The 20,423-nt window shown below is 42.2% G+C and overlaps 1 protein-coding gene across 1 annotated transcript in view; it reads left to right on the top strand.

Moving 5' to 3' along the window:
* Positions 1 to 1,948: 1,948 nt before the first annotated feature.
* MET (MET proto-oncogene, receptor tyrosine kinase) overlaps positions 1,949 to 20,423 on the top strand; it is a 136,034-nt gene continuing 117,559 nt past the window's right edge. The window contains exons 1-2 of the mRNA XM_072861458.1: positions 1,949 to 1,972; positions 11,579 to 11,668. The gene's annotated coding sequence lies outside the window, so the exon portion shown is untranslated. The remainder of the gene's footprint in view (positions 1,973 to 11,578; positions 11,669 to 20,423) is intronic.

Here is a 20,423-nt window from a genome sequence, read left to right as displayed (position 1 = left end):
CACATAATGACCAATGTCATCAGATAATACCGATGTATTAGATTCAGTTCTTTCAGTATATGATGCTACCTGCCGTGAACACTGAGCATGTCAAATGCAAATTTTAAATTGCTCCCCAAAACTAAGCTGTCCTGCTGGGTTACCAAACACTGCTAATGAAAGTCTGTTAAAAAATGACACTTTCATCTTAAGAACTAACAGTTTATCTGTCAACCAAGGATATGTAGGTAGTTGCAGTCCAGATGAGCAGCCATGTTGATCCCTTTTCATGGCACATACTATCAAATTTCAGGATGTATAAATGCCAAATTATTTTCTGAGGCAGAACATAAGTCACTTAGGAGCTTTACAGTCAGTGACTTAATTCTGCATAAAGTATGTAACAGGTGCAAATAGTTGGCATAAGGCATGTCTGAATATTTCTAAAGACAGTTCAATAGTCTTGGAAAAGGGCATGAAATGGAATAGTTCTCACAAAACAAGTTGTCTGTTTCCAGAATAAATATTGGTACACACAACAAAAGTAAAAAAGCTTTCATATTGCCCTGCAGAAATGTCTATCCCATGTCTCCTCAAAAGACTGATTCTCGTAGTAAAGAAATAAGTTGCAGGATTTTTTGGTTCTTACCTCTTCCAACACTGATACCATTGTTCTGGTAATTTCTGTGTTGTGTGGACCTAGGACTGAAACGGGAGCCACTTCTTCCATGCAAACCCTTCCATAGCCAGAATAGTGATGCAATCACGGTGAATCCAATGCGAATTTAAACTCTGTACTCTGTGGCTCTCTAGTGTGTGGCACTTCTCATGGCAATGAGCTCTGTTTATCTAATTAAAGTTAGATTCATTTATTTTGCATTTCTTTTACTGGCAACTTATTTGCAGTTAAACACAAAAAAAAATGCAGAAAAGAATAAGTGTAATCTAAAATGTTTGACTGAAAAAATTGTATAAGATACTTCTAGTTCAAGGCTGCTAATCCATGTAGTCACCACAGCTATTGTATAAAAATCTTGGGTTTGGTTTCTAACAGAAATATTGCAGCAAGCCACAAAGTCCCATGGAGATTGTACAGTGCAGGAGTAAATCATCAGCTAACAAAATATCTCCCGACCAAAATGGTAATCCAGCCTGACCATAAGTCTGTCTTAATCAAGTATGGTCTCATATAATTTGCTGGGAAAACTTATGCATTTGACACTATGTAAAAGCCTTGCTGAAAATGGGCCTGATTCATAGAAATCTTTGGTCACGGTGCCATTACCATTCTGTAATGAATTCTGCATGGAGGTTGAAGGTGGAAACGGGGACCAGAGCAAGTGTCACCTCTCCACTGGTGGATGCCTTGAAGTTTGTGTCTCCAGGCAGCACGGAATAGCTTTGAGACAAATGGAGAACGCAGAGCTCTTGAGAAAGTCAAAGCAAGCCGAGCCCAAAGTATGAATCAGGCCCCTTGCTACTCCCACACAGCTCTATAAAGCGCCTGAGGAGGGGACGAGGGCTCCCCGGGAGAGCTGATGGGAAGGGAGCCAGCACCTTGCCGAGAGCTGTGCGGCCGTGTCTGAGCGGTGCACGGCTGATAGACCCCGGTAACTTGTGTTCACCACTGCTCTTCCACAGCCACACGTGTTGACCAGTCCCAAGCAGGGGCTGAACACCCTCACAGGAACCTAAAAATGCCTCTGGCTCACTGATTAACCTCCATGGTGAAATGCAGTATAATTTAGGATGTATTTTTCTGGCTCCCATGACTTCAGAACCCTTCTGCTGTTGTATATAATTATAAAAATGTCCCTCTGACTTCTTGTTGCTGAAAATACACGAGCTGTTTTGTTTTCAAAAAAACAACATGTTCTCTCCCTCTTGTTTTTCTATTTCTGGCAGGTTCTACCATGAAAACTGTGGTGATTACTACAGCTGAAAGCTGGAGTAAGACTTAAGATGACACCCTCTAGCATGGAGCTTTATAAAGGTATCTAGCCTTTAGCTTCCCTCCCAGGATTAATACTGGGTCTTTTTTATTTATATAGTACTCCCAAGCAGAAGATGAAACACACTACTTGTTTGTAACTGGTGCTGTCTAAGATCTTACTAGCTTTAACCACAGAGTAAACTATCACTGCAGAGGGAGATGCACAGCGGCAGAAAGGGAGTAGGCACTGAAATACACCATGAAGGAGCCTGAGTAATGGGCAAAAAATGGGAGTGTAACCCTATGACCATATTTAGTTTCCACATGTGAATCTTGGCTGGCTGAAACCTACCCCGAATGCCAGTGAGGCCTGAGAAGCTGGAAATCTTTTGCTGTGTGCATACAAGCAGAGTCATGACTCACGCAGAAGAGAAACAGTTTTCTTTTGCAAGAGGAACATTTTTCCTTATTGACCAGGGAGACACCCGAAAATAGCTTTGCTTTCTGAGTGATTCTGACAATTCACGGCAACGCTGTGGAGGTATGAAAACCAAAGAAGCATTTACAGCTCCAGGAATTTGCTAATAAGAAGTAGAAATCTCTGTTTAAAGACAGCCAGCCAAATTCACTATATATGTCAACTCCTTGAAGACAATGAATTAAACCGGGGGTACCTCAGACTATTCAATAAATTCCAGATGTCAGCCAAAGAAATTAAATGAAGGACCAAATAATATTAATGCAAGATATTTAAAATGCCGTGCAATTTAATCTCTTTGAGTAGGGATCTCAGTGTATAATCGCATTTGCTCTGGGCTTTATTTCTGATGCAATACATTTTCAGCATCAAAAGTGAAGAAGCATTAAGCTTCTGTGAAAGATAGAGCTCTCTCCATCGCAAAAGGATGATGTTTCTTGGAAAGGAAGGACACTTCCGAGAATCCCAGATTATTGGAGTTTGCTTCCACCAAAGCTGTTGGAATGTTCCGAGTTACTTCAATGGAAACTGAAGTAAGCCAAGGAAAATCCCACCCCATAGTGAGGGAGAACATCATTAAAAGGTATTAGGAATCAGAGCAAGGCAAACAGGACTTATTTTAATGGCTGCTTTTTTCTCTCCTGATTTGCCCCAGTGGCCCTTTTCTCCTAACACTTAAGATGTCGCTGAGCTGAACCAGGTGAGAATGAGGCCCTCATCAACCAGAAGGAGCTCACCAAGCCTAACACATCTCCCCCCGTGTTTACCTGCCCGCCAGCTCGCTTCCTCTCCGGCCCCACGTTTCGCCCACGAACGCGGCAGCAGAAGCAGCCCGGGGGCAGCGGTGCGGGGGCGAGGCAAAGCCCTCCCCTGAAAATACCCCTTTGTTTTTTCCTTAAATCCATGACAACACACGATACGCAATATTTTATTTTTATGCTTAAGGAGGGGGGGATTTCCGCTCGGAAAACGCCCTAAACCCGAGGCTAGCAAACACCCCGGCGCGCTGAGCCGGCCCCGGGGCTCGCAATTGCAATGCCGAGGCTGCCATCTCCTGGCTGCTGGTCCTGCCGGCCCGCCCGCCGGCCGGCGCGGGGTCACACCACCCCGTCCCGGCAGCCAGAAGAGCCATAAAACGCTCGTTTGGAGCGCAGAAAGGAAATTAATTTGATCCTGCTTAAGCCCATCATTCATTTATCAAAACACCCCAATGCACATCTAGCAACAGGGCTCTACTGTGCTCCCTCTGACTTACAGGAGGGTTAAGGATGCATTTAAAATTATGCATCAGCTTACGTGATGTCTGGGGTAAAAATGCTTCAGTCGCTGGAGGCAATGTTCTAAATGAGAAATCAAGTCTAAATATGAGAAATCAAAATAAACAGACTGTAACACACCGGCTCCAGGAACCAACTGTGTAAAAACACATCGGTGAAGTTACTTCCACTTATGTTTCATCTGGTGAAACAAATGTTTGTAAACCACTTTATCAGTGGAAATGTACCCTCTGCTTTCATTCTAAAAGAAGTGTTTCAAAAAGTCATCTATTACTGTAAGTGTGGAGGGGTGAGTAATTGAATAAAACCCTCCCGGTGAAGATAGCAAAAATGGATCTGGCAGAATTCTGCTTTGACTGAAATCAGCACCAGGCTTTTCGTACCAGGAAAGTGCAGTCAAAAAGAAAACAGGGAAAGCACAACATTAGAGGCAGACCTCCCACCTGCTAATCATTGGCAGCAGAGGGATCAAGCCAGAGCAAGCTTGAAAACAGATTTTTTTTTTCTTTTTTTTTTTTTTTTTCTGCCTGTCTTCCCTGGAAATTTTGTCTGGGATTGAGCTGAGCCAGAGGCTCCAGAAACACCAGGTAGTGCTGTAGTAATGGCAGTGTACCAGGTGAACCTGCTTTAGTCCTGTGCTGTGCTTACCAGTGCAGCACAAAGCAGCCACCCTTATGAGTTGTATGGAGTAGATAAAATATATTCCCTGAGGGAGATGATAGTTTTACCTGTAACCGCTATTGTTTGCAGGAATATGTGATCCTCTAGGAGAACAAGAGTGGTTTGAGAAGCCCCATCCTCTGTGTCAGAAGCAGCAGTGCTGCCAGCAGATGAGCTTAGGCAGCACCATGGTTGCTTGAGCTTTAGAGGAGTAACAGGCAGGATAACACCGAGCTTGAGTTGTTGCTGGTTAACATCTGGCTGTTCCGTGCTGCTTCCAATATCACGAAGCAGCCCTGGGCCTCAACTCACCGCCTGGGTTAAATCAAGCAGGCAGATCCTCTGTTTTCAGAGCCGCACTAGGCATCAGGAGCAGATTGGTGACTCTGGCACAATATCTATTAATAAATAAAAGCATCAGGCTTTGCATTTGAATAGGCCCTTTTCTCTGGCAGATCTCAAAGTCATTTCTAAAGAAGGGCACACATTATTATCTCCATTATGGGGCTAGGTTATATGACAAGCTCACAGTTGGGGACTGGGCGAGATCTTGGCTCTACAATAAGCAACAGCTGCTCTCCTTGGTTAAATGCCACACACCAGCAGTCCCGAAAGTTGTCAAGTCCTGGCCAAGCACACAAAGCCCCTTAGCCAGATGGGCAAGAGCAAGCACTGGAAAGCTGGTCCCATCACACAGTCAGTTCTTGAGGTAACTAAAACTTCACAGAAGACTTGTCCAGAATCGCAGACAAGCAGCAATAGTTTTTAACACGACTGCCTTTTATTGAGTTTCTCTTGCTTCCCCATGCTGTTTTGAAATAGTCCTCACTTTTCCTTAGGCAGGGATCCAAACTTACCTGCTGCAGGGAAGAAATACTCTTTTTTTATTTGAATATGTCCTGTTGGGGAAAGTTTTGAACCTGTTTCAATTTTGTGGGTTTGCTACAGGCTTTTGGATACTTCTACAGCTCTTGAAAACATGGCATCCTTGCAGAAAGACTACCCTGCAGGTAGCCTGCTTCACATGCATGCTTCTTATGTAAACGCCATATGTAAACATCATAGCTGCTGTTTTAGCTATTGGGTCATGTTATATGTTAAACAAAGGACTTTTAGTCATTTCTGATTCTTAGTCAAGCTGTCAAGCCGGCATCTCTCCCAGATCCCTTTGCAAGATATAAATAGAATGTATTTCTAGTTAATAGTTCATTAAGTTACTTTGACATGTACGCATTAACCTGGCCTTTTAGCTAGTAAGCCAGAGCAATGCAAACTATGGTTTGCAAACCACAGCGCAGGGTAATATCCACCTTTATGTGAGCCCTTCTGTGAATTTGTTAGCAAAGAGAAGAAAGCTGCTTCCCGGCACAGGGGCGGTTCAGAAGTTACACATGCACGACACAAACACGTACACATAAAAACAGGCTCCTGCCGTTGGATACTGGCATTCGTTACCATCTGACAGCTGCTCTGAACCAGATGGGAAACAGCCATTCCAGTTCTGCTCTAAGCCACATCCCAACACCAGCATCACCGCAGACTCCCAGGCTGGCATCTCAACCGAAAGGCAGCAGAGCAAGTGTGCAAAGGAGCCAAATCCCCCCCTGCTGCCGATGCCATCCCTCCAGGAAAGGACTGAGGCATATTTGGTGTGGAGGGGAGAGAAACAGGGAGCAGTGGGCTATCAGATGCTGCACTTGGAAAGCTATGACTACATTCGTTCTGTACACAGAGAATGTCTGGGTCCAGTGTTGACAATCTGGCATCGACTGAAAGCTGTTGAGTTAGCTCAGACGTGATAAACGGAAGAAAAAAAAAGTAACAAGTCATCACCAAAAGCAGTAGTTCCCAACCCATGAGTCAAGCCTTCTTAGTGAGGCATGACAGCATTAAAGATAAGATATAGAAGAGAGCGCAGAGGTACTGCTGAGACTGAAGAACAGAAGAGAGAGAACTGTTAGGTTTATTATGTTTCTTCATTCTCTTTTTCACTCCCAGGTTCAAATCTCAGAGAAAAAGAACACGCTGTTTGGTGGTAAGGAAATATAGTGCTATAGATCTCCGAAGGCAGGGACCCTGAGGACTCATGGGTCATGGGGTGATGGAGGAGAGGAGGAAAAGAGAGAATAATGAAAGGCTACAGCTATGAGGCATGCCTAAGACAGATTGGGTATTACTGCCCTAAAAAAAAGTATTAATCCAAAGCATTTCCATATTTGGAATAGTTAAATCAGCCAAATCCAAAACATTTTTATTAAAACATGGAGCTGGATTCAGCTCCACCCAAAGTCCAGTGAAATTCTCACAAACAAAAAAAAAATTCTCAGCCCTTAAAAATAAGTATTGGCAGTTGTTTCCCCCAAATTGTATCATTCTGGGACCCTGCACAAGGATAAACTGTAAGTTCATCATATGTAAAAAATCTAGCTTAAACAGAGAGGTTTAGAACATAGTAAGAGTCCACTTCTATAAATTTTTATGTATATCAGCAACTGGATATTCATAAAAAACCTTGGTGTTCTATAAATGTGTGCTTCCCCAGATCCATCAAGTTACTGATTGTCTCAAGCATATCAAAGCCAAAAAAGGGAAAGCTCATCTCTTTCCCTTTTGTTCGAGTTTGAGTATCCTATTAGATCTCCAAGACCCTTTTGGTGAGGGTAAAACCTGTTCTACTGGGTAATAAACAACTTGTAGTTTTGCTTAGTCCAAATCTGTGTCTGTTTTATGTCTTAATAGCTACAAAATGGCCAAAATGCACCAGGTTTTGCCTTGGATTTCTATCTTTCCTTTCACAAATACTGTGGGGGAAATAATAAAAAATTGGGTATTAATTGTTCATTGCCTGGACCCTGTTGTTTTTACTCAGCATCTTCATACTCCTTTGGGGACAGCTGCTTTAAATTTCTTATCAGGCTTACCAGTGCTGTAGCACTGATGTCCTGTTTGCCTGCTCAGCAGTTCCAGCACAATACAAATGTTAGCTGTTGGCCTTGCCCCGGTGCTAAAAATCAGATTATTTCATCATTTGCGAGATAATCATCATTCACCTGTAGGATCAGACGCAAGCCCATAAATTCAAGGGGATTGTATTTCATTGGCATTGGGGTTAGTCTTGCATCCACAGTTCCTCTATTGCAGCTTCCCTCCAGGATCTGTGCTATTAAATGCCTGTGCTGTTTATAGTTCACATATTCTAGTCCACTCCCTTTAATGCCTTTCATCCAGTGTGGGCCACGTCTAGACTTGAAAAACCTGCTTGCAAGGAAAATTGTGGTCATGAAACATATAAAGAGAAAGACTGCTAGGTTCAGTTCAGCTATTTTTGCTTTTCTGGAGTCCCAGGACTCACCTCATCAGATAAAGAGGTGAGTAAAGCTCTCCTCCTATGTTAGCAAAGCAAAAGCCAGCAAGCTTCAGTGGCCTACTACCAACACCTGTCCTTAGACAGCTGTCCTCCCAACTGCTTTGGGCATCTACCGTAGGATGGGATTTCTCTGGAGGGAGTCTCTAGACCTGTATTTTTTTTTTCACTGACTACAGAAAGAGCCAAGATGATGAGCTTGGACTAGCCTGACTTTACGATGGCCAACAACAGGTGAGATGGATCCCACCCAGTGGATCCAGAGATGTTCTTCGGTGCCATTGGGAGCGTGACATTGCTCCCAATCCGAGTAGAGTTCAGTCAGGCAAAGCACTTTTTTTTTTTCTTTCATAATGGTGGAGCATCATCTTGAATTCATTTCAGAAAATGAAAACCTAAAATAAATGTTCTCCACTGGGAAGCCGTGCTGCCTTCCTTACATGATGTATGATTCAAACAGCAGGCTGCTGAGAAGTATTAACATGCAGATAGAGACATACTGCATGTAGAAGGACAAACCACAACATTAGCTCATCTTCATGTAACACAGACAGGACCATACTGCACATATATGAAGAGATGAATGCATTAACCTGTTTGCGTGCACACAGACATACACACCTTGTTTGTACAAAGATAAACGATATTACCCTCAATATGCAAACAAATACACACAAACTTAACATGCGGCCCAGAGAGGAATGAACAAATAATATAAATGGCCTGAACACATACTCATACACACAGAACACACATATAAAAATAATAATCTATAATTTTTTTCAAATGCTAGTAACTGAAAAAAACCTGTACTCAGCCACAGAAAATAGCCAGTGAAATTTTCTGTGCCCTGGTGACCGATGTGGCGACAGTTTGGGTCCCAGCAGGTGGAATTAGAAAGGAGAAATCAACAAATGGCATAGGAAAATGCACTTGTCGAAGGTATCACTTTGATGTGTATCAGGCAAAATGAGACATGACAGCTATGCACTGACCGAAAACCTTGGGAGGCTTCTTCTGCCTCGGAAGTCGTAAGAGCAAAAAGGGCGCTGGAATGGCAGCCCTGGCAGGGTGGAGGCACCAAGCAAGCTTCCCCGGGCCGTGGCCGGGTCACGGGGCTTGCGACAGGTACGATAATTATTGCTTACACCGCTGGAACTGTCAGATACAGGGACTAGAGACATCAAGTATCAGGCAGAAAAACAAAATTGAAAAATCATTAGCCATGATAATACACCCACAACTTCTGGGGCAGGGGCAGGTGTTGGGTCCCTCCACACCGTTCCCCACTGCTGGAGGAAGCTCGGCTCTCGCAGGCCCGGGGGGGCAGGAGCAGAGGTGATAAAATCAGGGGTGGTAAAATCAGAAAGCGAAGCTGTGCACAACAGTCTCTGCTGCCAATTGACTTTCCCCTGGAAAATATGCACGCACGGGGAGGCGCAGACGGCGGAGCTGCTGTGCTCTCCAGAAGGATGCTCACCCTGGGGCGGTACTGCTGCAGGGAACCCAGCGGGGTCCCTGGGGGGTGGCCACAGCTGCAGGAAGAGACCACATTGGTCTGAGAGACCACATTGGTGACCACAGTAAGCTGTATTCGTGCAAAATTATTGTATTCAAAAGTTAGATGTGGAGAAAGTGCTGCGAGCCAGTGTTAATTCAACTATTCGAGGGTGGTGAACCACTGGAACAGGTTGCCCAGAGGGGTGGTAGATGCCGCATCCCTGGAAACATTCAAGGTCAGGCTGGACGGGGCTCTGAGCAACCTGATCTAGTTCAGGATGTCCCTGCTTATTGCAGGGGGTTGGACTAGGTGACCTTTAAATGTCCCTTCCAATCCAAAGCATTCTATGATTCTTTATGGAAAAACACCTGGATCCCACAAAATAACCGTGGATGGGATTTCTAGGTGCAGAACAAGGAAGACTTAAGGGGAATTATCAAGGAAAAGTGACAGATGTTTGTGGACTGAAAAGCAATGGAGAAGTAATATTTTCCACATCAATAATAAAGACCTTTTACTCTGTGCTTTTACCTGAGCAGATCAATAAAGGTTACAAATGTTCCGGATAAAGCAATATATTCTAGCCTAAGTTCACTGTTCAAAATGCCAAGAGTTTAGGCAGAGAGCCAGGTTTAATAAAAATGAAATAGAAGCCATGGTTTGACTAAATCATTCTTTTGGATTTCTAGACAACATTATAAAGTGTTAGTGGCTACAGTAAAGAGCATGTCGAGGGCATGATTCATGGCTGTTTTACTCCAGTTGTACACTGGCTGAACATCCCTGGACTCAATAAACACCACGGTGAATCAGACATGAAAGCTGTCAAGAGAAAGGAAACACAAAATGCAATGATCTTTATCACTAATCTGACTATTATTGTAGTACACAGATCCTGAAATCGTGATGAAGGATCATTGTGCCAAACACCTTGCTACCAGTCTTGAGATTTGCTTGCAGTTTTTGTTTTCCTTGCTGCTCTTCCTTAAGCTTGCTGGTCCTCGAGCCAAAATTAAAACTAAATAAAACAAAATTAAAACAAAAATAAAACAAAATTAAAATTAAATAAAAACTGGTGGTTTTGTAGCGGTGTTGTTTTTTAAAAGGGACTCTCTGGCCCTCACAGGGCTGCTGGCAAAACCTGAATAATAAAGTTCAGAACTGCAAGAGACAAATAAAAAGAAACAATGGTTATATTGTCACTGTTTTCAAATGCTTCTGATTTTAAGCTACTGTAATCCTGGAAGGCCTTGATACATCATTTTGTAGAGCCTGGAGCACTCACTGACCTGGCATGTATGTGATCAAGATTTAATATTTCAGAGTTAGGTATCGCCTGTTAGACTCTGAAACAGTTAAAGTTAAGGGAGCATGACCTAAATAAAGGTAGCAGAGGTCAACATGGAAAATAACAAGACAAACCAGTAGCACAGACCTACCTTGATGATTTAAAACCTCACTTTGCCGGATTTATTGCTGAGGCCATTAACTGCTATGCCCAACTACAAAAACTAATGAGACCATTAAGGGGAAAACTAAGGAAAGACAGAGACAACTTGGGTTTTTTTGTAACTTACTGGTTGTAACTAGATTGTTAAATTGTTAACATTGCCGTTTAGTATGCATTTACTGGATTTAGGTAATGTCGTTGCCTGGACTATGGAGCTATTAATACAATGTAATGAAGGGATCTCCTAGTTAACACAGCAGATAGCTCAGTCTACTGGGAAGATATAAAAGCCTGATTCTCTTGATAACAATTGTGCTAAAGACCATGATTCCCATGTTGAAAGAAATTACAGGAAACGTTTGGCTAATTAAATTCAGATCAGTGAGCTATCAACAGACAGTTTTGCAAGTCACTTGTTTGTTAAGTGTAAAACACATTTGACAAATAGTTGTCGTCAGCACTGGTTCATGATGCAGTCCATAGCTTGTAACCAGCCCTTTTGCTCATATCATCCTCATCTTCCCAAGGTATAAGATGTTCTGCAATATCCTGAAACAGTTCAATGCAAATTGTAGTTTCCAGGGTGGGTTCATGCTTAGAGGCTTTTCGCTGATGTGGTCTGTAAGAGGTCTGCTTGGGACACCAGCAGCCCGGGGCCCTGAAGACTGGATGGAGATTCTGCAGGTGCTTTAAGAGCCTGGTGATCCTAAAAAGACTTGCAAAATGGATGCCACAGAGGTTAAACCCTGATCTAATGTTGGTTCTGATCCTGAAGTTTTTCTTTTAATCGTTGCATTCAATTACACAACCAGAGATCTGTTCAGTGCAAACACTGTACACTCAACGCACACACTTCCAGGTGTGCATGAATCCGGCCATCAGTATTCTCACATGAGGCTAGATAACAGTTTTAATGTCGTCTTATATATTTTTCAGATGAATTTTAAAGCCAGTCTTCAATCCAAAGCTAGGCCTGTATGCTTCAGATGAGATTCATTTTGGAGTCGCTGGCAGCAAAAAGTGACAGTAAGTAGTTCTGCACTGGGTTTCCTCTTTTGTTAGTTAGTTACCAGTGAGGCTGGGAAATGTTATGGTGGAGCTTCCAAATCGTCAGGTATGTAATGACTCTTTTCAACTAAGCAAAAATGGGGGGTTGTGCTATAAAGATATAATCATCACAGAAGAACTTAACACAAAAATGTAGATATAGAAGAGTGAAGGAGCAGGCATGGACCTGTGGTAAGCCTTCTCTAGCACATCCAAGTGTTCATGCTTGTTCAGAAGACTGCAATTTAGATGGCTGCTCACCAGTGTAGCAAGCAGTGTATGATAGCGCTGGGTGATGCTGGAAGCTGCCCAGCTCTCTGTTCCTCCACGCAGCTAAATCCATCAGTGCTGTTCTGGTTGTTAAGGGAGTACAATGTGTCTAACAAAAACAAAATCTTGCCTGTACAATTTTAACCCCATATGGAACAGACCTGTTCCTTCAGCAAGGTGGTTCTGATCTTGCTGCGATCCAGGACCAGCCAGAAAAACTTTCTCCATGGATTGCCAACAGGAAAGCTATTAGAATAGCAGTAATATCACTTGGTGGCTTTCCACGTTTGAGAAGAACAAAGATCCCTGCCCTTTTTGAGTACACCAGTGAGAAAGATCTAGCATCTTCTAGCAGTGAATGCATCTATCGGACACATTCACACTACGGCTCCAATTTTTTGAAGAAGTGGGTCCCAAATTCTTGTATCCTCTATGGCATATAGGGAGAATAGCAATGAAATGGCCAGGGTCTGTCAGATGCTCAGAAGACATCCTCCCCAGATATTCTCTACAGTGAGCTTTTTATTTTTGGTCCTTGAGCTGCAGAGGAGATAAGGGGTGACAGAAGTGGCTGTCACTTTCGGTTGACAGTGCTTTGCCAGGTCAGAGCCTTCCAGCTCACGGGGGAGCGCTCAGGCTCTGTGGATGCCGTGGGCAAAGTCAAGACCCTGCCCTGTCTCATTCCATCTCTTCAATAGAGTGGGGTTCAGCTGCTCTGGTGGAGATTTTGCTTCACGTGGATCACCGTTCACATACTTTTAAGGGTTCTTCCACCTCCAGGTGTCAGTGGGAACTGTAGACCTCCTGTAGCCAGAGAGTATGTTTCATTACAATTGTGCCATGGCTGTGTTACAAGGGTCAACAACGTGACCATAGTTTCTGGGACATGCACATCATATTTTTAACTTCTGTTATACACAACCCAGTGTTGTTTTGCTGTTGATACAGTTGGCAGACCTTCAAAAATTGTTGTGCAAAATGGAAAGCTTGCAAGAAAAGTTTCTTTCCATGTTCACGAGGGTTGCAAAGGAATGTTTTGCTTCTGTGTTTCATTAAAAGTCAAAGGTCCAGACAGTCATTCATATAGCTGGGAAAAGCCTCATGTACTTTAGAGACAGGCAGGAGAACTTTTGAAAAGAAGGGACATTCTGTGAGTTACTTACCAGCTGTATCCCCATAGCTGACTGAGGAGGAGTGGGCTGTTTGATGTTTAATGCTCCACAGTTTGTAAGTTTGTAGATGTCCTTTATGGTCAGTTACCTTCTTCTGGTCATTGTAGTAGAGATTCACAGCCTTCAATCTCTCCAGAAAAAAAGGTATTTCTAGACCAGCTCTGGCCCACATTTTTAAATTTCATAGCATTCAACAGGTCAATAGCAAAGAAAGTGGCCGCCTTAGGACCTCAATACTTTTCATAAAGCAACAACATCAGTGTTACTTATTACCTTCAGAATTCTTGAAAGCTATTTCAGGTTAACAGGTAACGGACTTGTACATTAAGTTAGAAAAACTACAGTTTTCAGCAGTGCTGCACATATGGACTCCTGGCAAATGTAGTCGTCACTTCATTCTGGACAGGGTAACCTTTTATCAGCTCGCTTCCAGTGAATATCAAGCACCTATGTTTAAAACTAATTTTTTACCTTTCAAGCATGTATGCCTTGTGGCTGTACAGTAACCCTGTAAATCTGGGCCTGCTTGCGTTCTTAAAGAGCCAAGAATTTTTTTTCCAAGCTATTAATGAAGGAAACATCACTTGGCAGTCAAGATGTTCTTTCTGCTACACAATATCCTCTGCTACCTTGCTGAACATCTCCTTCCTGCTGCAAAAATTGATTATGTGGAGATGAGGAAAATCCATAGTGAAATGTTACATCTAAACAGGAGCCTTGGAGCTCCTAAATTAGGTGCCTGTGTTTGCAGGCCTTCTTTCCTAGGCACCCTGCCAGGGGGAGAAAGGCTCCACTGGAGGACAATGCAGTGCACCCAAGCTGAACTTTCCTGCTGAACTGCTGGGTGCATTACCTGCACCCGACACAGCCTCCTCAAAAAAGGTATTTTTAAGAAAGGGGGTTCAAAGTCAAATAGCCTCAAGAATCACCAGCAGGATTCAGTATGCCCATTGCTATTGTATTTTTTCCATCGGAAGGAGAGTTTCAGATAAATCAAAATATTCTGCAGCAACTTTTTAATTTCATTGGAATTGTAAATTAAAAAGCTAGCTGCAAATTAATTTCTGCAGTGTTGAAACAATTCACTGTTATCATTTCAGCTTTTCTGCTTCATATAACATGCATTCTCAAATGTTTCACTATGATCAGTTAACTAAAAAGATAGGAATTCCTACAGAACAGGACTTCCCTTTTCCAGCCTGCTTTAGAGCTGGCTCCAAAAATGTGTAGGACAGAGAGGAAATCTTTGCACAGATCCCTCTCTCCAGAAGGCACTTCTTCAGGGAACCTTGTGTAAACAAAGCTAACATCTATTAGGCAGTCCCAGGACTGAAAACAGAGAAAAAAGACCTGGAAGACAGTATATAATAATGTTTAATGTATTTCTGAAATCCTGGTTGCCATAATTCCACCACCTTTGGATGGAGCAGGTTTAAACTTTATCTGACCGTATGCAGTCTGTACCTCACGCCCAGCTTTGGAGAACTGAGCATCCTCCACAAGGCACCAAGCACTACCCTCAGGGATCCTTTTCAAGAGAAGTTGAGGGCATTCTAGAAAAAAGACTTGGATCTCTCTGGAGGAAACTTCACCTTTCAAAATGCAGGTATTTCTTTGGAAAACTTAAGTAATGCAGCAAATTTTTAAATCTCCATGATTCAGAAGAGGACAAACTCTAGCTCCTGTCTGTGTCTGTGCATTAGTAATTAGACTGACTTTCATTGCCTTGTGAGGGAGTTATTGTGCATCAGGGCACATCTGCCATGCTGCACCCTGCCCTGGCACCTTCGCTGAAGGCACACCACACTCTGCTGTCCCATGCTCCCCCGGCTCCAGCCGAGCCACCCGGAGATGCTATGGGAGGTGAGAATAAGGCCTGATGCTAAACGCTTCTGGTCAACACCTGGCTCATACAGATGCATCTGGCCCATTTCAGAAGTCGCTGGAAATAGGCAATAACCCTCTTAACTGAGGCTGAAGAGAGAAGAAAATCCAGGCTTTTTTGTTAGGAAAGGTTTATATCACAGGGGGTGGGGAGGGTGGCTTTTAAATGAATAGCGGCTCTCAGAAATTATTAAATTATTTCGGAAAGCTGCTGGCAGCACTGTGTACTGAGGTGGATAAAAATCAGAGTCAGAGCTGGGATGTGTCATAAAGAATTTAATTACAAAATCTCTGACTATCAGTGTCAGAATTTTGATTGGCTTGTCAATGGAAAAATTAATGTTATTGCTGTAGAATTAATGATATTTTAATTAGAAATAATGCTTTAATTAAAAATGATGATAAATTTCTCACTGTAAAGGTGCCATGATTGTTATACTCCATCAAAATATTTGTGTTTGAAAGTGAATAATATTATAATAATGCCTGTTTTTTACCTTTTATCAGTAGATCTCATTAGTGTGACCCACTATGAATAGGATGGTCTTACAAAAGCATTTGAAAGTGTTTGTGAAACATTAATGAGTTCCGTCCACAACCCTTGGGGGAGAAACGTGCTCTTATAACAATTTAACAGTTGGATAAACTAAGGCAGGTGGTTTATGCAAATTATTAGAGGTCAACACAGAAAAATAGCATCTCTTGCATCCCAAATGCTCTTGTCCTCAATGAACAGCTTCTGCACTCTTTCTGTGTATATTTGTTTTATTTAATTACAGTTTAAAGGACTCTTCTAAAAGGCTGCTGCCGTAGCTGCAGGCAAGGTAGTATCTGCAAAAATACACAATAATACCCTGATTAAATATGAATACATTCAAGCAGGCAAAATATGAGGCAGGCATCACGATGCTGTAAGAAGTCCATCTTCAGAGCCACTGGAGGTGGGACATAGGTTTTAAAGCGGAAAGGTGAATTAGCTGGTGATAAAAGAAACTTCAGTTCCACATCCACCTCCTTATTTCATCCCATATTCCTCCTTTTGTTGCTTGTATAAAAAAAAAAAATCAACATATTAATGGAAAAGAATAGTCTGTCACCTGAGCTTAAATGGGAGTGGGTTAGTGATAATCTGCTGTCCAATCTACTGCATCTGGAATCTGATTATACATCAGAGCCATGGGCAGTTATCCCATTTCGCTGTTGTACAACAATACGGGTGGAAAGGCTTTTCAGATTATTATTTTTTTAATAAATAGGAAGAGGCAGAGTGTGCGGATGCCTGTGTATTTATCTAACTGGAAGAAACCCTCCCCGAGGAGCAGCTCATCAGAGCGCTGTCACTCACGGCAGGGATGTGGAGGGGCTGCGGAGGGGGAGTCGCACGGGGTCCTCTGCTGAGCGGCACCGCTGCTCCTCCTGGTTTTTCTGAGAGCCTGGCAGCTTGTTTAATGGTTTGTAAAACCACCCTGACAGAAATGTAAAGTCTCTTCTGATCTGTAAATGAAGTCATATCTTCGGAGCCACTATTTAAGCTGAGCTAACAAGCCGCATTGCTATCGGCCGGTTTGTAAAAGTGTTGAAGAGCCGTTTGACAAGCAGGAGTGATGACATTTCTGAAAGATTGTCACAACATTAGTTATTTAATACTGTACTGAAGTCAAAGACACTTGCCTGTGCGGGGACATGTTTCTATCACAGATCCAGCATACTAAATACTGAGTACTGGCTGGATTACTAGCAGCTGAAAGTAAGAATTAATTTATGCTTTGGGCACTTAAGTAGGAGTCTAGTAAGAAAATCTTTCTGATATTTAGTTGAATATTCAGTCGTAGATACTAAGCCTAGAACATAACCAGCAAGTGATTAAAAAGATAAATACTGTTCAATTATATTCTCAGTAGTTATGTTTTCTGGTTATTTTTAAATCTACCTTAGGAGTAAAGATACATGTCATGATTTTTAAAACACAGTTCAATTAAACATAAATTGATTAATTTTAATCTGCAAGAAGCTTTAGGTAATTGTTTGGAGAAGATGAAATAAACATGTAAAATACCTAGAGGTTTGCAATCACTGCAGTCCTCTTTTTGGGGAAGCAAGAATCAACATTCATATCTATGTTGGACAGAACAGACTAATAAATGAAAACCCTCTGAAAGGTTCATTTGTTCTCTAAAGTGTGTCTGCACAGCAAATATGTTTTTTATTCAGAAGGTGCCGTGGTCCATTTAGTAGATGGATACCTGCTTATTTTCTAATCACAATACACATTTACTACTCTCTACTCCATGTGGTTCTGCAGAACCATTATAGGCACCTACAGGGACACCCAGCTGCATCTGCTCCTGGTGATGTAGGAGCTGCAGCATTGCCAGACAGCTTACACAGGCAGAATCCATGAGTCAGGGAGAAGCAAACTTGACTTGCCCATGCAGATGAAACACCTCTAGGTCTTTAAAAAAATAGCAACTTTGAACTTGAGCTTCGGTCACGTCCCAAAGAGTTAGCAAACATGGGAGCTAATGCTGCAGTTCAGATAGATAGATACTCACATTTCAGAGTAGGACTGCCAGTTCAGTTATCTCCCCTCAGCCAATTCGAGCTCTTTGAATCAAAGGTAGATCTTACATGATATAGTCATGTATAACAAAGGAAGCCAGACTGACTGCATGATAGGTAAGCTAACAGGTTTACCTATCACATTAGCAATCAAAATGAATATTGTAGAAGAGCAGCCTCCCGAAATATCCTGAAGGCATGGCAGGATTATTTTTTTCCTGGGCACAATATAATTACATATAATACCACTATAAGAAAGACAATTGCTGCATTAAAATTATCCCAGCAGCTGTAGATTTGCTACAGTGGCTTTATTAAGGCAATCAGAAAATAATACACCAAGTCATCTTGAAAGCCCAAAGCCCGTGGCTTTCATCCCATGGACATCAAAGGAGTCAGTCAGTGAATCTTGTCTGCTCCATCAGTCTCACCGGAGCAGGAGAAGGGAGACACAAAAGACATAAGGTATCTTGGAAGACACAATAGTTTGTTTTCAGCATAAAATCAACTAACATGCCTGAATTCCATCAATTTTCTGTGAATTCGCTGTTCTTCAGTGCTTGTTACTTTTGAAGTAGTACAAAAGTCCTTAATTGGCCTGAAACTCTGAAAATTTTATGCTTGACTTCCACTAACCAAAGAACACCTTTTTTGCTGCTGTGTGGTTAAAAGGCGGGGGGGGGAATGGGCGTAGAAAGAAGCGAACACAGGGAAGCTAGGAAATGAGAATATCTCACCAAGCAGTTCAGTTGACATGAAAAACACAAGTTTAACAGGGATCATAAATGTATAAAGCATTTTAGACAAAGCCATAAGGCCCAGCAAATCATTTTATTATAGGTGGAAAATCTTTGATTCTCACAAAGAAAGCAAAGTTGGCACTGAGCATACCATAAACCAATGGATTTTAAATCCACAGTTTGAATAGGAGGAAATTTCTCCCCAACTTGTTCTTTTTAGCACTGCAAAACCTGGCTGAGGTAGCCCATTGCAATAAAAAGAGGAGAAAAATCCTCAGATATTAACTCAGGCAATTCAGAGGCCTGTGGCAAAGTGCACAAAAGCATGAGAAAGCCCCAGTTGTGCAAACAGCAACGTGAGGGACCTGAAGAGCTGGCTGAAACGGGGAGAAGAAGGTGTCTGAGAACGTGACGTCAGGACCTGCTGCTGCCATAGGGCAGCCAAAACAACACGCCAGGTTCTGAGTTTAAAAGACAATATATGTATTATTTAAAAATCTAAGACCATATAGCAAGAATGAGAACAGAGACGGGAAAAAAGCTGACGTTCAAGAGGCAGTCATGCCAACCCTTAACAAAATAGTACCCAAGCAAGTTAAAAAAACCTCTCATGCAAGACCTTCTGGTCCAAATACCTTGAAAAACAACATGAAATTGTTTGAAAGCAGTTGTGGGTAATGTAAAATTCTCAGTATTTTCAGGTGGTAGAATGCTTATCCTACAGGTTCGTCATGCAGCAGAAGAGTTTGAACACCCAAGTGGAGGTGGTCTGTTCGTGTTTCCCAGTTTCCACTGTGTTCAGTGCTCTGTGTGTGTGCATCTCAGGTGCAGCCATTTACCATTTCATCAGGCATAGGCCTTATCCACCTTCCTCTGGTGTGGTGCAGACCAGCTCTCTGACAGAATTAGCGTTATTCCTTACAAAAGGAAACCAGCGAATGATATGCAAACTCTTTTTATCACACTGTTTTCTGACAAGTTTTCAGCTAAATTAACTTCTTGGTGAGAACTAGCCATTTACCGGACAAAATTTCATGTTTTTCAAAAAGCAGATTACCAGAAATCTAAATTAGCTTTTTTTTATTTTTTCCTTAAAGCCGATTACCAGAAATCTAAATCATCTTTTTCTTTTTTTTTTTTTTTCCTTAAGAACCCAAAACATTTCAGGATTGTCCCTGTGGTGGTTCATGAAAGCTGTAGCTGTCTCCAGTCCCCTCTGTTGCCCAGGTTTTCTAGCTGGACTGGATATCATATAACGAGTCCTACAACCGGGAACTCATACGCAGGTCAAGGGAGGAGCAGTTTGTTTAAGAAGCCCACACAACTGAAGGCTTTGGAGTATGAAGCATGCAGACTACTGCTCTCATGAGGTGCTTGAGGTATCAAAACAAAAGCATTTTCAACTGAAAACATGAGCTTCATTTTTCATCATAAGGCATAATTTTCATTAAGAAAAATCATTTCTGAGCAGCTCCAAAAATAACAGTCCAGTGGCATACACAGTTCAATGGCTTATTAAAACTGAAGTGGGGAATTTGCATGTTATGAAATTGGGGCATGGCCAGGATATTCTCGGAAAAAAGAACCAGGGGACCTTTGCTAATCATTAACAGTCACGGAAGCCAGTGATAACACCTCATCCAAAACATGTTACCTCCAAAATCCTGCACCTCCCTAAGACCCTGCGAAGGAGGTAATCAGGAAGGATTCAGGGGAAACTTAGCAACTAATAAATGCCTATTTTTGCCAAAGCTGAGTAAAACTCCTTTCTTTTGCCAACATGCAAATGATTCAACTTGTACCTCTTTCTCCGTCTGTATTAAGACGGAACAGTCTTTCCTACATTTGATTGCTGGTATTACTAGAAATACTGAATCAACAGATGAGATGCATATCAGCAAGAAAAGCGTCTGACATTTTCAGCACAAACTGAAGCAGCTTCCCCAAGTGCATGTTTGAAAACCCAACTGAGTGCAGCACAGTGAGTCAAAGTACTTTAAGATTACTAAAAAGCTCTTGTTCCCTCCACATCAGGCAGCTGGGGTTGTTTACCACTGTAGGATTTATTGGCAGCTGTGAACTTGTAAAGGCTCTTAGAAAGTAGGCACT

Source organism: Ciconia boyciana, chromosome 1, assembly GCF_034638445.1.
Source record: "Ciconia boyciana chromosome 1, ASM3463844v1, whole genome shotgun sequence".
NCBI classification, from domain to species: domain Eukaryota; kingdom Metazoa; phylum Chordata; class Aves; order Ciconiiformes; family Ciconiidae; genus Ciconia; species Ciconia boyciana.
The sequence above is the reverse complement of the archived record's forward strand: the minus strand, read 5'-3'. Positions and strand labels throughout refer to the sequence as shown.